The sequence below is a fragment of the Mustela nivalis genome, assembly GCF_964662115.1.
Source record: "Mustela nivalis genome assembly, chromosome: 11".
NCBI classification, from domain to species: domain Eukaryota; kingdom Metazoa; phylum Chordata; class Mammalia; order Carnivora; family Mustelidae; genus Mustela; species Mustela nivalis.
In genome coordinates, this window is record NC_139030.1 from 90,759,795 (window position 1) to 90,772,941 (window position 13,147).

The following is a 13,147-nucleotide window of genomic DNA, read 5'->3' on the forward strand; positions in this document are numbered from 1 at the left end:
ATCGCGGGGCGCCTGGGTGGCTCAGTGGGTTAAGCCGCTGCCTTCGGCTCAGGTCATGATCTCAGGGTCCTGGGATCGAGTCCCGCATCGGGCTCTCTGCTCAGCAGGGGCCTGCTTCCTTCCCTTCCCCTCTCTCTGCCTGCCTCTCTACCTACTGTGATCTCTCTCTGTCAAATAAATAAATAAAATCTTTAAAAAAAAAAAAAAAAAAAAAAAAAAAAAAAAGCAAGCCCATCATTCATTTCAATGCATTAAAATAAAACACTTAATGGGAATCTTTGACTGCTTGCATACTTCATAAATACCTTGGTACTTAAACATGCCTTAAGAAGAAAACTGAGACAGAACAAGCATTGCTAATATTTGATAAGATTTCTAGCATTTTCCCATAGTTTAAAATGTGAAATTCAAATTTCAAACAATAATTTCCTAAGTAATTTTGATACTGTCTGAGTGTATATTTTATTGATTTTAATGTCAAAAAACAGGCTCCCCCAAATCTCATTGCAAACATCAACGTGCGTCCTGTCTTCCACGGGACGTTGTTAAAAGTCTATCCTGGCTCCGGGTTGGGCGGCTCTAACTGGTTCATGGTCCGTGGGGACATACTAGGTTTTGAATCAAGCTTTCAAGAGCGAGAGTGTAGCCTCTTGTTATAGATACCACATGATATTTTCTCCTCTTTCCAGTTCTTCCAAATATTTTCCCCAATCCCTGGACATGCCATTCATTTTTTCACTCTTTCTTGCCTCCTTGGTTGGTAAAAAAATAAATAAATAAAATCTCATGTTACTCTTGATTGCCTGAATCTATACTGTCAGTGCCCAGGAATTCACTCAAAAATCTCTCCTGCCTTGGCCCATTCTCCTCCCATTCCCCACACCTGCATCTTCCCTAGGCCCCCTGGTGTCAGAAGCCCAGTGTTCTGCTCTGCCTTATTGCCCGCCTTAAGTTTTCAGTGTGATTCTGTGGAGTAAATGAAACTGTAATGTCAATGTCCTCGACCCATAGTGGTCAGAAAGCTCAATGACGCTGATGTTAAAAAAAAAAAAAAATCAATTCTGCTTGAATCAAACAAAACCCTGGGATATCTAAAACAACTGTGCTGGGGCTCCTGGGTGGCTCAGTGGGTTAAAGCCTCTGCCTTGGGCTCAGGTTATGATCTCAGGCCCTGGGATCAAGCCCCCAATCCTGGAGCCTGCTTCCCCTGCGTCCCCCCTGCCACCCCGCCCCCTGCCTGCCTCTCTGCCTACTTGTGATCTCTCTCTGTCAAATAAATAAATAAAAATTTTAAATATATATATATATATATAAAATAAATAAAACAACTGTGCTGTAATACTTTTGTTCATCTTTAAGCAACATCAGCTGATACTTTTTTTTAAAGATTTTATTTATTTATTTGACAGAGAGATCACAAGTAGGCAGAGAGGCAGGCAGGCAGAGAGAGGAGGAATCAGGCTCCCTGCGGAGCAGAGAGCCCTATGTGGGGCTGGATCCCGGGACCCTGGGATCATGACCTGATCCAAAGGCAGAGGCTTTAACTCACTAAGCTACCCAGGTGCCCTAGTTGATACATTTTTGAAATATACTTGTTTTTTGTGTTTTGGTTAATAGGAGTTTCTTTTTTCCTTTTATACTAATTCTGCAAGATGATGGTGAAACAATGATTTCCAATATGAAGAGGGATCTGTGCTAACTTGTAAGGTTATAAAGCAAGAACAGAAAGCAAAACTATCAACTTAATTTTGACTGGATAGGGTGCTAATAGCTTCGAATTTATGGCTGAATTTTCAAATAATACAGGAATCTAACCTGTATAAACTTTCCCTTCAAATTAGGTTATTAGGTCAATTCAAGGACAGGAACATTCAAACCATGATAATATAAAATCTCAAGAACTGTCTTTTTTTTTTTTTTTTAAGATTTTACTTACTTATTGACAGAAAGAGAGAAACCACAAGGGTGGAGAGGGGCAGAGGGAGAGAAGGAGCAGAGTCTTCACTGAGCAGGGAGCTTTATACAGGGCTCAATCCCAGGACCCAGGGATCATGACCTGAGCCTAAGGAAGACACTTAACTGACTGAGCCACCCAGGTGTCCCTCAAGAAAAGTCTTAAATGCTAAGTCTGGAGAATGAAAGAAAAGAAAATTTTATAGTAAGATAGATACATGGAATTATGTATTTTTCAGTAATTAGCTTATAATGGAATTTTCCAATCTGAAAATCGTATGATTGTTGATAACCTATAATGAATCCATCTATGATCAACTTATAGAGATATATAAATAATAATCAGAAAAATCAGTCAAGTTGGAGGCTTTCTGAAAATCCAAGACGAATTTGTGTATATCTTTACTAGATACGCCTGTGACTTACTTCATTTTCTCTCCAGTAATCTGTCCCTAATTATTAATTCTCTTTATAGTTATGAAACAACATTGACAAGTGAATATGTCAAAAACAATTAAATATTTCTTTATGCACTTCTGGTATGGTATAAAGAGCCCTGGTCTAGAACTGAAAACCTGGGATCTAATTTTGGCACCAGTGCTAATTAGCTTGTGATCTTGAACAGGTCAACTAAATTCTCTGACTTGTGGTATCTGATTCTGGGACATATCTTTGATGCTAAGGAGGAAGATTTCACGAGTCCCAAGAGCCATCTTAGAATCAAATCTCTTTCTGACCTTAAACCCAGCTTTTGAAAACTAGGTTCTTAGATTAAGAATCTAAGAACTCTTAAGACTAAACATCTTATTCCCGCCGCTGGGAGAGGATTCTTGTCTCTCTGATGCTTCTACCTTGGTTCCCATTCAGGACTGGAGTTGCTCCAGGACTGGAAGACAGACTTACTGCCCCCAGCACTCTGCTGATACTTAGACTTTGTTCTGAATCCCCATGCCCACAACTACAGTCCCTTTCACACTGACTTCTGCCTAGGCTGCTGGCTAACTCTTCTTGCCCAAATCTTCTTGACACTGAAATTGCTCCATCTGCCTGGGCTCACATGCTGCCAAGAGCCACTGCTCACCACATGGCCTGTCTGAGCATTGCAGGATCTCCAAGCCCCGTCTAGGAATCAGCACAGGAAACAACACAGGGGTTGAGCTAACTAACACTCACCTGGAGAGGAGAGAGGGGGCGCTAGATGGTGGTCGTGGTCAGTCTGAGAGTGACAAACTGAAGAGCTGAAGAGACAACCACAGCAAGACAAACAGGTCAGGTGGAAAAAAAGTCGAGTTGAAATGCTTTCTTTACTGAACAGAATCACGCTGAAAAGTAGTAGATTAGGAAAACAAGTTCAGTTTAGTTTAGACAATTGCTGGCAGATAGGACTCCTGAGATCATGGTAAAGAGAAGTTTATCTTCCCATAGTTCATACCACTTCTGCCTCTTGGCTAGAAGAGGATAATCATAAGCATTTTATCTTTTAGGAAGCGCTCGTTTTAACAGGTGGGAATATACCGACAGGAAAAACAGAAACAAATTGCAACACACCATTGAGGACTTACTTGTATTAATCTATATACTCACATTACTTCCTTTCCTTGAACTCCACTGCACACTCTGTCTGAATTTTACAAAAGCAAAGCTCAAAGAGAACAAATATAATAGAATGTGTAAAACAAACCAGTATTAAACACCACGATTGCCTCTCCTCTGACCTCCCATTTCAGTAAACACTACCTCTTCAGTCACTTGTTATCATTTCTGGGTCATTTTTGAAACGTGCAACTGACTTTAATAATCCTTCATATATTTTTAGCAACACAATCTTAGAAATATACACTGGTCTGCACATAAAAGTATGGGTTCCTGGGCCTACGGAGTTAAATTTCCAACTGTGAACTAGAATTTACATTAGCAAACTAATCCAGTCATTCCCATTCCTGTGCCTGCTTTCTGCAGAGGCCACTGGAGACCCACTGTTGTATATTCAGTTTAATTTAGCCCCTCTGCCTCAAATGTTAGGGAGGCAAATGGTTTTGTTTGAGGAACCCACCACTTTAAAAAGCGAAGGGAGCATGGAAATACCTTTAAGTAGAGTACACCAGCGTCTCCTGCCAAGTCTTCTTCCCACCAACTCCAGCAACTCCAGAAGGTACTTACAGGCCTGGCCCCTGAGGCATTTGAACCTGCTATCCTAGACTTAAGCTCTCCCAGGAAAATGATCATTACCATTTGCAGAGAAGTATTAAAACAAATAACGTAGACAAGCAACTGTGCCAATTTACGTTACTTAGTTCAACTAAGCTTTCTTTTCTTTTTTGATTTGGAGATAACCCAAAGCTGGACAGTCAGTGGCCATGGCTGTTTAAATCTAAGAATAAAGATCACCTTTCTTTTTTTTTTTTTTTTTAAGATTTTATTTATTTACCTGAGTGAGAGACAGTGAGAGAGAGCATGAACGAGGAGAAGGTCAGAGAGAGAAGCAGACTCCCCATGGAGCTGGGAGTCCGATGCGGGACTCGATCCCAGGACTCCAGGATCATGACCTGAGCCAAAGGCAGTCGTCCAACCAACTGAGCCACCCAGGCATCCCTAAAGATCACCTTTCAATTAAAATGCTTTCCTTTCAATTATGAAGAGACTGAGCTACATTGGCACAATGGTTTTAAAATAAAGGCAACACATTTTTAGAAATTAACCTGTGATATCTGAAAGTAAATGAAATCCCTCTTGAATACTGGGCATTATTTTTAGTATATGAAGTTTAAATTACTTTGGAAACTCAGTAAATATTTATTGAATATCTACTATTATTCAATAAATGGTACTTCAGATACAAATAGAATGGCAACAGATTCCATTGAAGAATGCATACTATTTCTCATCTCCCTTGGGTTAATGCGAGCTAATATATAAATATAGATTATGTATATGTGTGTGTAGGTATGTGTGCATATATGGACTGATCTGCCAATTGATTTTTCACCTGAAAGAAGTTTCTCTAGTCTTAACTATTTTTCAGTGTCTTGAAGCAGATCTTCACAATCTATGTAGTATTATGAGCAGGACATTTACAAAAATAACCATGTGTTAAAGTAGAAATGTCAAAGAAAATCAGGCAATACTAAACAATGCTTTTTCAAAAGGAAAGAGAGTTTTAGCTACAAACATTCACTTATTTTGCAGGCTCAGTATCTTTAAAAGTTAGGTATTTAGTAATAAGGAAATGAAGCCAACAACTAAATTATAATTTTTGTCTATTTTATTCCGTTTTAATATATGTTTGTTTTTAAACCAAAACAAAATGCCTCTGCCACTAACATTGTTCTGACATAACAATAAGTTTTCATACATGTCCCTGATTTCTAAACACCTTGTATGGGAAATCCACCTTGTTTTGGCATCTTTACAGGACTTGATTTATAACTGTTGCTTTCATTTATTAATCAATGTACACTAAAAAGAAACCACCTTATTTGTTATCTGGTTAGCTCATTATAATTCAGAGATAGAAATGATCCATTACATTCTGTCTCGTTCCAAACTATTCTGGAACAATCTCCACTTTCATAACATGAGTTATTTCTAATTTTTCTTGTGACAATAGAGTATATTGACTTTAGAAAAACTGAACTTTCCAGTTTGGTAACCATAAAAATGTTTAAAATTGAGTAATCTCCAGAAAAGCAATTATTTGTGTATTTTGCAGCTCAGGGACATTGATTAAATGTGAATGGATCTGATATTCAGATCCTGTAACATTGTAGCCCTTATACCCTTGAACTCTCAAGATGGCTTTGGCACCACTCCAAGTCTCAGCGCAAAGGGTGTTGGACGTTTATCTGTTCAGATCCTAGGTTGAGCAACAAAACTGCTTTTGTTCAAAGAATAACTAATGGATGAGTAATGAAGTCACTTACCCAAAGCCAAATTCCATTGTCAATAAGAGGAGGTTTGGATTGTATAGTTTCATCTAACAACTATGTTGGAATTTAGATTTTCTAAGAGAAGCCAGAAAGCAACTGTACCTTCAACGGGACTACTCTTTCTCAAGAAGATACCAGCAATGTGTGAAGTATTTTCATCTCTTCAGTTTTTTCGTAAGGGGCTCTTGAACATGTGTTATATTGTAAGCTTAACCTGTTAAGTTGAAATTTTGACAAATTACTATTTTCCCTGTTTATTGTCGTTTTTTTTTTCCCCAGTAGAGCTTTTGAAAGGTGTGGGGGCTTCTTGATTATTGTTTTTGTTTTATTTTGCTTTGCTTTCTTCTAGAAGAGCTTTTAAATGCTTTTGTAATAAGAGAGCCAAATTGGAACTAGGAAGGCAATTCCTTAAGACTCTTTTCCAAACTTAAACTTCCTGTGGCTGTTACTCTGTTGTATGAATACTTTTGCCTTATGACAGGATGCAAATGGTGTTAGGGCACATCCTCTAACAAAATACAGAAATTAAGCTAACTCCATTGAGTTTTGTTGCTAGGGCACTAAATAAATATACTTATTTTCAAGTTTTTATTTATTTATTTGACAGAGAGAGAAAGAGATCACAAGTAGGCAAAGAGGCAGGCAGAGGGGGAGGGGGGATACGGACCCCCTGCTGAACAGAGAGCCCCATGCAGGCCTTGATCCCAGGACCCTGAGACTATGACCTGAGCTGAAGGCAGAGGCTTAACTACTGAGCCACCCAGGTGACCCGCTAAATTAAAAAAATAATAATACTTTTTATGTATATTATGATTTATATACTATTATCTTGGTATATATTGACACATTTATATATTTATGTATATACAATGTGTATGTATACAATACGTGTGTGTGTGTGTGTGTGTGTGTGTGTGTGTGTAACACTGCATCCTTTACATCTTTACTTATCACAAAAATGCTTAGAGTTAGAAAGGTGAAATTGATACTAACTTCTGCATAGCACTCTTGATTGATTCCTCCCAGTTCAGTAGATTTGGCACTTCTCCTTGAAATAGGAATAAATTTAAAAATAAAAATGGAAAAAATGTGTCCTTCCTTTTGTCGTGGAGACAGCTACGATGGCACTCATGGAAAAGTATCGAGCTGGCTACAGACACATTTTTAGTAAATATATTTGCACAGTTCTCAATTTTTTTTCTTTCTTTTTTTTTTTTTTTTTTTTTTTTTTGGTTATAGTGAATTAACAGTGTTCCTGCCACAAAATTATTTCTTCTCAGTCATTTTTTTAGAAAATTTTAATGACTTTCTTTACCTAATTTTAAGTAACTTTTCTACTGCTGTTCTCATCACTTTTTCTCTTTCTCCAGCAAATGTTCTTTCTAATAAATTTTGATTTTTCACAAGATTCTGTTACTTCTGGTGTTAGGTCTCTACAGGGTACCTTTCTTGTGAACTCCAGCATCCTGGATAGCATGCTGTCTTCTCTCCAGGGAATACTTAGCCAGCTACAGGTCTTGGTCTCTGATGAATAAAACAGAGGTTTACATGGCTTTTTATTTTATTTGAGCCCTTTCCTCCCGTTTCTTTTCAGTCCATATTCCATTATTGTTATTGTAATTGCTATTACTATTTTTTCTCAGTTTTGAACCCTTTATAAAATTGCAAGCTCAAAGGATCATTTCTAATTTCTAAGTTTAAAAAGAATTCTTGTAGTTTATTTACATAATACCCCTGCATAAGGAGGTGTTTGGAACTTGGAATTTTAGCCTATGCAATGAAAGTGAGAAAATAATCTTGTCTTAAATCTATAAACTTTTCCAAGGGCGGCATGACAGGATAGTCACTAACAAAATTTATGGTTGGGGTCATAAATGGTGGATCAATGTATGAGTAAGAACATATGCCTTTCCATTTTTTCCTATAACCACGGCATTGTTAATCTAATAGTTTTTCTGTTCTTTGAACCCTCAGGTAATGACTGTAGCTAAAGACAGGATATTAGGTCACACAATTATCTGATTTATTGTTATAAATTCTTCATGTTTGTACTTTCAGATTTTTCACCATGATGGCAAAAATTCTAGACTTGGAGGAGGTTGCAAATTTCTCTAACGTTCATTAGATTTTTCTAAGGACTCTGATGGATACTTTTGGTATGATCTCTTTTAAGTTCATTGAAATTCAAAGTAATTAATTGAAATAAAGCCCTGTATTTGTGCATGCATTCTGAGTAATTAATTGAAGTGAAACACATGTATTGCTAATCTTGCATGCTGTGATTAAGATAGAAATAAAGACATCCATCAAACTAGATTACTTCTTCATCAAGGAGATGCAGAAATATCTCCACAGCTGTTTGGATCATTTTAATTGTATCAGAGCCTCTTATATCACAGGTTTAAGTGAGACACTATCCCCCCCCAATCAAAAAAAGAGAATATTAGGATATAAAAGTATACTAATCAGCATGTGAAAGGAATTTCAGTGCATTCAAAGGTCTCCTCACTAGTAACATTAGATTAATTAAAGTAACAAAACACATTTGTGTGTTTATTGATCTATTTTCACTTATAGATGCATAAACACAGAGAGGACCAGATGGACCCTTAAATTTACTCTCAAATGAGTTCAAATGATCCCCATAACCTCTCTAACCCCTTTAAAAATGAGAACAGTGCAACCATACCTATATAAGGAAGAAATCTAATTCATGACCAAAAAAATGACACTATATTTTTCTTAAGTTAATATTCCTTCCTCCAATAGGAATATAGTTTCTAAAAGCACCTGCTTATTCCAAAAAGAAAAGACTCACTTACTCTAACCAATTTCTTGGTTAGTTTCTCAAAATTACTTCTAGTAAGGAGTTTGGGTCACTCAAGACAACTGGAGAAAGTTGTCTCAGAACAATAAATGATTTGACACAAAGTGATTCCTTGAAAGCCAAAGTTACCATTTCAGGAAATCCATTCTCTTGTGGTTCATTGAGCCATGAGGGAGGTGAGCTGAACAGAATGAGAATAAATCAAGATCAGATATTTCATGGATAGAGAGCCCACTCTTTAGGGATCTCAAAATGCTACAAGAAGCCCTGTTTTTTTTTTTATAGCACTTATGTATGATAAAAATCTACATATTTTCATCTTAAAGACTAAGTGAAAAACTATAAACTTCAGTGATTTATATATAAATATAAATATATATAAATATAAGTATATATCCACATACATAATAACTTGAACCAGCAAAAAGTCTTCCTAATTACTTATAATTACATTAGTAATTAGCTGTGCAAAAGAAAAATTTGATTTCAATAAACACTTATTTTTTTTTGTTCATTCTGTTGTACAAGTAAGAATTTATATGACTTCTACCTGTTTTGATTGATCTTCAAGTTAAGCACAAAACAGACATGACCTTAGACTCTAAGACTTCAGGAACTTGTGGGTTGGAGTTGTTCAACTGCAAATGCAGAGAGACAAACACATGCAGATCCCTGATGACAAAATAGCTGAACCCTACACTTTGCTTAAACTGGACAAGCAAATAATAATACCATTAAAAAAAAGAAATTGAATAATGTATTAAGTAGTAATACTGAAAACAATATGCATTTATCACACATAATCCAAGTACTTTAAAAAAATCTCTAGGTTTTAAAACTTTGGTTATAATGACCAGATCAAATGGCAGCATCAACAAAATAAATTGAAAAATATATGTTAGGTTGAGAAAAACAAAAACAATAGGAAGCAGACATGTAACAAAAATATTTATATAAAATGCACTTATTGACATAGAAAGAACTACATATTATGTTATATTTTTAAAAAGCTACCAGAGTTTCTTATTCTATTTATGTCATATAATATAGAATAAGTAATATATTACGTGTAATAGTAATTGATAATACTAATGTAAATAAATTACCTACTGACTTATAAGACACATTTTTTAGAAGTATAATACAACAAAATTTGAACAATAGTTGTATAAAATAGTGAAAATATATTTAGGATTTTTAACCATTTCTGTGTCTCTTAATTTTTTTACAGTAAATATGTATTACTTGTGTCAAAAATATTTTTAATTCAGGGCACCTGGCAGTAGAGCTTGTGACTCTTGATCTCCAGGTTTTAAGTTCGAGCTCTACTTTGGGTATAGAGATTACTCAAAAACAAAAGAAATCCTTAAAAATATATATTTTTAAATTAAATTCAAGATACTTTGGGTTCATTCTGGCAATTGTTGAACCAAATGTGATTCAAACTCCCCTGCTTTTCCAGTGAAATATTTCCCAATGAGATATCCATGGAAACACAACAAACAATATAATTTCTCAACAGCACAGAAAATTAAGAAGCTCTGTCAGCTAACTGAACATCTCTTAAAGGAAGTCCTCCTAGTTCAGGATGAGTTAAATAGACTGAGAGATGACAAGAAGCGGTCAGCCCATTCAGAGACCTCTTTCTCCCCCACGCTACTTCCTGCCTCCATGGACCCCCAACCACAGAGACATGGGGCCTTCTACCAGAAAAACCTAAATTCTGTCTTATTCACGATTTGCCTGCTAAGGTCATCAGAGTTGTCTCCTCTTCTTACATCAGATCTTGCATCTTTTACTACTATTTGAAGGCGGAGGTTCCAGAAATCCAGTGGGGCCAGAGACACAAGAGGAACAGCAGTGGTAAAAGGGGAAGAAACAGAAAGAGCACTTGGAGCCCAAGAGTCAGGAACACCAAGAATGATTGAAAGAAGGTCAGAGAATCACAGCCCTGTCCCTCCTCTGTGGGGATAGAGGCACGAGGGGAGACAGAAGCTGTTTCCCCTTGGGAGGGGAAAGGAATCCAGAGGCTTCCTCTCCTGCTCCGAAGCCTTCCTTATTCTTAAAGCAAAGCCATGGGATAGAAATAATTGTATCTGTTTCAAGGGAGACATCAAAGCCCAGAGAGATAAATACTTGGCCTAAAATCACAAAAAAGAGCTAACGAAATTCTAAATCCTCATAATCAACCCTAGCACTCCAAATGATGATGTTAGTACTTTTAATTGCAAATACCAAAGATCAAATTAATCAAGAGTCAGCACCAATAACTAATACACTGAAAAAACACATGGTTGTTTTTTTTTTTAAGATTTTATTTATTTATTTATTTGAGACAGAGAAAGAGCATGAGCTGGTGATGGGGGAGGTGCAGGCAGATGGAGAGGGACAAGCAAAGAGCCCAACTCAGGTCTCGATCCCAGGACCCTGAGATCATGACCCGAGCAGAAGACAGATGCTTAACCTACTGAGGCACCCGAGTGCCCCAAAATATATGTTTTTTGATAGTTTTGTTTTCAAACTAATCATTTCTTTACCTAACTAGTGTCCCTTGAGGCAATGAAAGTGATAAAATTATCGCTACTATAAATTTTTCTATTGTCAATAGTTTTTTAAGTTTATGATATATTATTATGATTCAGTTAACAAGACAAGAAATATATACACAAATAAATAAAGCCAATAGCCTGCTGGAAGTACCTCGTCAACACAACCTACACTTCTTTATTAGCCATCTGCTGATGGCATTTTCCTCTATCATTAGTTTCTTAACTACTTGAGAGGAGGAATGCTATCTGTAGCTAAAGAGACTTCTCAATACCATGTTGTACATTCAATACAAATTTCAAAATATTTTTGATAAAATATTCATTAATCCTAGGTGGCTTAGAGGTAAAAGTTGTGGGATGCTTTTTAATTAATACAACTTTTGAATTCATTCTGAAATTCCTACTATAAATGGTAATTCTACCTAAACTATATTTGGTAGAAAAGTCAATGCTCTCAACCAAGGACAACATCATTTCAGTTTGTACTGAATAGGAATTTAAGTGCTACTGATTCCCTGATGGCAAAGGACAAGCATAGATAAGGGATGTAGATCTGAATCACTTTTTACTAACTACTGGAGAGCATTTTTATTTTAAATGGGATAATCATTTGCTGATGATCTAATATGCAAGCTTCACAGTATGCAATTTATGTAATTATGTCATTATTAAGTAGAGTGTCCACTATCTTCTACAGATTACTAAATATGCCTCCTCATATAGAATTCAGCAATCTGTAAAGATTTATTTCATAAGACAGGTAGAAAGGTCAACTTCATAGTCTAGGTTTTGTATCCAATAGTGTTTGATTTGATACTTCGTATTAATTGTTCTGAAGTGTGGGGATGTTATGTTATTTAGGGTGCCTAAACCACAAATGTCTCCTGGCAAGACCTCCTACCACTAACAATGAGATTAGCAGAGGAAAATTCAAAAACACTCATGGGGATTGTTTGTACTTTTTTTTTTTTTTCCCTGGTCGAGTGTGTTTTTGCTCTGTGGGAGAGAAGACAGTTTAAAACAGCACTGCATGAAAAAAGAAGCAACTGACCGCAGGTTGCTAGTGTGCTTCAATGAAGCAGAGGTTTCTACCGCTCCTCTCAGCAAAGGGGAGGTTTCTAACGGTCCCCTGCTGACTTCAAATGGGCTCACAGCCTGCACCCAGCAGCCACAGTGGAAACTTACCGGTGTGATAATAATCACTTAGAGTGAGACTGTGGTGCAGACCCTTTCCCCCCAACCAGAAATCCCCCGAGTAAAAGCTTAATCCCCTGGGGAGACACAGAGATGCAAAAACATAAAAACAGGTGTACAGTTCCCTGACACTAAGAAAAATTGGGTATGAACAGCTTTTCACTCTTGATATCCTCTGAGTCAAAAAATGAGCACAAGAACAGCATTACCTGAGCTTTTAACTCAGAGGTGCCTTAAAACATTCATTGAGAATATCTTTAATATGTAAAAAGGGATAATCTTTGTTAAAAGAAAACTAAACTAAAATCAACTCCAGTAGAGACTGTGTGTATGTGTGTGTGTGTGTGTGTGTGTGCAGCATGCATCGATATGTGTAAATAAAATATTGGAATAATACACACCAATATATTAATCGTTATTAATAGTTATTGTCTCTGGAGCATGGGGTACAGGGTAGAGTAGGAACCACTCCTTTTACTTTTTCAATTTCTGCATTGCTTGCATTTGTTACAATCGCCATACAATAGCATGGTAATTATTTTTAAAACCTTTTTTCACTGTTACTTTGAACAATCTCTTCTAATAAAGGTAAACGCTATTCTCTAAGAAAAGTGTCCTAGATTTTATGTAAAACAATTTGCAGTTTGAAACAATTTTATTTACCTTTGCTCTACAAGCATTTTGAAAATTTCAAGGTT

General features: G+C 36.5%; 1 long non-coding RNA gene across 1 annotated transcript; it reads right to left on the bottom strand.

Annotated features, from left to right (window-relative positions):
• Window positions 1–294: 294 nt before the first annotated feature.
• On the bottom strand, window positions 295–6,116 carry LOC309844386. Its single transcript, XR_014300651.1, has 3 exons — window positions 3,538–6,116; window positions 3,127–3,191; window positions 295–752 (listed from the first exon to the last, which is right to left on the bottom strand). It is a non-coding gene; the product is annotated as an uncharacterized lncRNA (long non-coding RNA).
• Between the last annotated feature and the right edge of the window lie 7,031 nt (window positions 6,117–13,147).